The following is a 5,191-nucleotide window of genomic DNA, read 5'->3' as shown; positions in this document are numbered from 1 at the left end:
AAATAATCATCCAGTCAATAAATAGTGCCTTGCCTAGAGTTCAGAGCCCAGAGTCTGGGACGACCTAGGGTATTACAACTGAAAAGGAGGTAGGAATGGAAAGAGAACTCAATAGGAGAGGGCTGTGAGACTCCAAGAAGTCAGTTTACAGAGATGTAAGCAAGCAGGCTTTCTTCTCTGATGACAATTTTGAATGTTAGGTTTATCTTCCGACTGAAAAGGAAAAGCAATTGAAATTCACAAGCATTTCTTTACTTACTTTGAATATGATACCATTCAGAGAGTAATCACGAACCCTCCCACTCAGACATAATCACCGTTCTCTGAGTTTAGCTCCTAAAATGTTAATTAAAACAATATGTTAAACTTAGGGTCTAAAAAATGAGCAAGGGACAGAGGAATGCAAGGCTTGCTAGATGAATATAGGTCACTGGGGAGCCAATGAGGAAGAAGATTTCTACACAGCTGTCCCTTGTGCTGTCAGTCAGCCTTCTAGAGCAATGCTGTAGCTTTACTGGGAAAGGGCCAGATTCAAGATCATATACACTTTAGGAGATAGGCCAGGGAGTTGGTCTAAAGTTCTCCATACTATGAGATCTACCTTTCCTTTTGGATGGCATGCAAGAGGGCATTTGGGGAATGCACAAGAGTAAAGAAGTATTTATAGTTAAAGCTCTTGTTGAAGGCGAGAAAAACAAAACAAAGTCCAAAACCAACTCTAACAGATCTAAAACAAGAGTAGAAACATTTGCTCACATAATAGAACAGTCAAGGATAGGATTGTTGTAGCTCTCTCCAGGGTCTCAAATGATCTTATCAGGACTTAGTTACTCTTCTCTCTTGACCCTAACTAGACACTTGCCCAGAAGTTCCAGGTTAACACTGAAATTTCAGGTTCAAGTTCAATGGAAAAGAGAGCATCACATCCCAGTGGTTCAAAACTAAGCTCCAAAATTAACTCTAATTGCACCAAAACAAACTGCATGCCAACACTTGATTCAATCCTGTGACTAAGGGAATATTAGCACTTTGACTGGCTGGGACTAGGTCAGGCCGAATAATTCAACATTGGAGATTTTCTGCACTTTTTTTTTAAATCCCACCAGTTCTTTTTCTCTTTATACTTTAGTTTGAGTCCTTTGCATTGATCTATCTTTCAGTTAATGGAAATTGTGTCCTATCGACTGTTTAAATCAATCTGTTGCATTCTTACTTTCATATATTACATTTTAAAATTTTAGAATATCCATTTGATTCTTTTGTTATAGATTCACCCCAGACATGTACAAGCATGTTTAAAGAAGCATTCTTCAAAATAGATAAAACTAGAACCTCAATACTTTTTAAAAATTATGTTAATAATCTTAATTATTCTTATATATATAAAATAATATATAGAGACCCTTGCCAAAATAAGGCCTCAAAAATTGATTTAAGACTTAGAATTGTTCCTCTCCATGAAAATCATTAGTAAAAGGAGAAACATTTATATGATCTGTAAAGAAACTGGAGAATCAAAATAATTTCTATAAAAAGTAGAATAGATAAATTATCTGTTATATTCATAGAATGAGATACCACATTGTAATGAAAATGAATGAACTATAACTACATCCAATATCATGGATGAAAGTTAAAAACTTAAGACAAAGCAGGCAAGTTATTCACCCTGTGACAACTACTGACATTTTCTTGGTCCTATGTCCCCTAACGGGTCATTGCTTAGGATTTCTAATCCCTGACTGCAAGAACAAGGCTCTTTGAAGTCCAGCATTCTGAGCTGCTTCTGTTCCTGGTCAGAACAACAGGACAACATGCTGGTGCAGGGCAGTCCATGGGCTTCCCAAGGCCCAGTGGTCATACTTTGCAGCTGTTTCTACTCTGTATCATGCTGCCTTCTTCGGGCTCCAAGTGAGTGAAGTGGAATCACAAAATAATGTGTGATTACATTTATGTAAAGTTCAGAAACAGACTAAAATAGCTAGGGACCTATATTAAAGTAGCAAAAATATAACTAAAAGCAAGGAAACAATTATGAACAAAGCCAGGATACATACTTTTGGATAGATATAGTATATTTTGCAATAAAGAAAGCACACAATAAAGGAAAGAGGTAATCACGGGTTTTGGCAAACCCATGAGAACATAAGCAGTTTACTTCTGCCTTTTACCTCTATAGTGTCTTCTGCTGCCTCCTTTCAACACTGTCACAAACTTTCTACAGTGATGCTCTCTCTTTGTGGCCTGAACTCTCCACTCCTGTCCTAGACAAGTGGTAAGTAATGGTTTCTCCTGCAGCCCTCTGTCACTGGACAGAAAAGTCAGTGTGTACTCTAGAAAGAGTTATTCACATGTCTCTATAATCAGTATGATAGCTAGGTTCCAGGAGCAAATATGAGATAAACCATAGCTGCAAGGAAGCTGGAAATAAGACAAATGAGATTGTGCCCTGGGAGTCACACTATAAAATCAGATAATGAATTTAAACAGATTTGTAAATTCCCGCTAAATAATAGGTAAGATTCTTTTAGTATTTGCTAAGGCTAATTTGTGAAAATTATTACATACATAATCCTTACAACAATTTTGCAAATTAAATGAGGTTATTTTCTTAATATTGCAATGGAGGAAACTGATTTTTGGACATTTTCAATGAAGTCCTCAAGGTCACATGGCCAGAAAGTGGCAGAACTGAGATCGTCTAGCTCTCAAGCCCTTGTCCTGAACTCTCACATTATAATATCCTTACAAAGAAGGTGCAGTGGCTCCCAGGCCTGAGCAAGACTGGAGAATTTCATCATCCATGATATAATTTAGCAACAGAAGTGTGGCCAATCAGAGTGACTTGGGAGGCCCAATCTGGGCATATTTCAGGAAGAGAAGGTCCTGCCAATCGACTGTTTCTCATGATCCTTTAGGGTTAAGGATATTTCTACAGGGAGCGTGGATAGATCAGGCTTTCTTAGCCTCATGATACTAGACATTTTAATTATGCAGATAATCTCTTGTCCTCTGAATTCTTGTTTAGCAAGCAGCTTTCTGATTATAAGTTGACTTTCCAAGAAAAACACATTAGAATTTGGAGTCTGTGTCAATGTGAATATTCTGGTGTGTGTGAGAGCTTTTATTTATCATTGTCTACAAATGTATTGGCATTCTTATTTGCACAAAAGTTTTGTGAGTTATGTAAATGTGAATTTTCTCATTAGAGGTTGGATTTTGAAAGCTGGATCTACAAAAATCTGATTTCTGAGTCTAGAAGACTGAAGACCGGTCTCTGAACATTGGCAAATTCATTAAAGTAAAGTTATTATGTAAAACCTTTTGAACAATAAGCCACTGACCCTTTTGTATTCAGAATTTAAACCTGGTGTGGGGTTTAGCTTTTCTACTTAACTCCCGTAAGTGTATCAGTTCACTTTATCTGGTGACTGTCACACTATAAGGCAGAATAAACCATGAAGTCATTAAATTTCAGTGAAGTGATATGGTAGGGAGAGGTTCAGAGGAGTGCTGTAGACTGAATTATTTTCCACCCCAAATTCCCATGTTAAAGCTCTAACCTCTGCTGGGCGTGGTGGCTCACGCCTGTAATCCCAGCACTTTGGGAGGCAGAGTTGGGCGGATCACGAGGTCAGGAGATTGAGATCATCCTGGCTAACACAGTGAAATCCCATCTCTACTAAAAATACAAAAAAATTAGTCGGGTGTGGTGGCAGGCGCCTGTAGTCCCAGCTACTGGGGAAGCTGAGGCAGGAGAATGGCGTGAACCCGGGAGGTGGAGCTTGCAGTGAGCCGAGATGGTGTCACTGCACTCCAGCCTGGGCGACAGAGCGAGACTCCGTCTCAAAAAAACAAACAACAACAACAACAACAACAACAAAAAGCTCTAACCTCCAACATGATGATATTTGGAGGTGGAACCTTTTGGGAGGTAATAGGTTATGAGGAACTCATGAGGATGGGGTCCTCTTGATGAGATTAGTGCCCTTATAAGAAGAGACGTCAGAGAGAGCTTGCTTTCATTCTCTCTGTGTGCACAAAGAGGTCACGAAACCACACAGTGAGACGGTTGACATAGATAAGCAAGGACATCTATAATGCCCTCACTAGAACTTGACCATACTGACACCCTGATCATGGGTTTCTAGCTTCAACAACTGTGAGAAAATAAATTTCTGTGGTTTAAGCCACCCAGGCTATAATATTTTGTTATGGCAGCCTTAGCAGACTAATCCAAGGGGTCAATGGAAAATAAGGAGGCAATTTTCCTTTGAGTGACTGAGATGCTATGGCAGGGGTAGGACAGGCTCAAGAGGCCTAAAAGGCCAGCCCAGGAACATAAAGAACCCAGAGAACATCATCTTAAAAAGAAGAAATTTGAAAAATTCCCTTTGCTTCATTTAGGACTGTCTTATATTTGGTATTCTGCACCAGGCCTCTCCTCTTAGATTTTTCTGTTTTCTGCATCTGTTTTATTCAGTGGAAGAGTTGCACTAGTGTCATCAACACTCAGAGCACTTTTAGAAAGTAAAAAATTTGACTCACTAAAAATGCTTCATTACATAGTATTCCTTTCACAGACCATTCTTTCCTTTCTGGAAAAGAATCAGGTTATAAAACCCAGGGAATGCAGTTAGCAGGACATTTAAATGGTGTTTGATTTTTTAAAAGCCGAAGCATCCGACCATGGTTTTTCCAAGTCAAACAGCAGTTTTAAAACTAAGAAGCTTTGAAGTCAGAGGCCTGTAACGCTGTGAGCTACTCTCTTTCTCCTGCTCTCTCTCCTGAAATAGTAGGTGAGATCAGATGAGAAAATTCATACAGATACTGTTTGTGTTTCTCAACATAGAAGGTCATTTCTTAAGCGTCTGCCCTATAAACCTTACTTGGGTTCTATAATGCACTGAGACACTTTTTTGAAATATATAAGAAAAAAATTCAGTGGGCTGAGGAAAACTTATGTAACCACACTGTTATTACTTTTAAACATGAAAAATGTCATTTTCCCTTTACTTTTCAAATAATGAACAGAAAGACCCAGGCTTTCTGAAGGTTACCTAGCAAGCCAAGACCAACACTGATTTTAAAGTCACAAAGATAGAGGCCTCTTTAAAGAATGCAAAGTCCCCAATAATAACAGCTATCTTTTATGTTGTACCTACAACATACCAATTACTTTACTTGCTAT

General features: G+C 38.5%; 1 non-coding gene across 1 annotated transcript; it reads right to left on the bottom strand.

Moving 5' to 3' along the window:
- Positions 1 to 1,399: 1,399 nt before the first annotated feature.
- Positions 1,400 to 1,515, bottom strand: LOC116274402. Its single transcript, XR_004183006.1, has one exon. It is a non-coding gene; the product is annotated as a U5 spliceosomal RNA (small nuclear RNA).
- Between the last annotated feature and the right edge of the window lie 3,676 nt (positions 1,516 to 5,191).

This window comes from Papio anubis, chromosome 3 (assembly GCF_008728515.1).
Source record: "Papio anubis isolate 15944 chromosome 3, Panubis1.0, whole genome shotgun sequence".
Classification (NCBI taxonomy): domain Eukaryota; kingdom Metazoa; phylum Chordata; class Mammalia; order Primates; family Cercopithecidae; genus Papio; species Papio anubis.
This window is presented reverse-complemented; position numbering and strand designations above follow the sequence as displayed.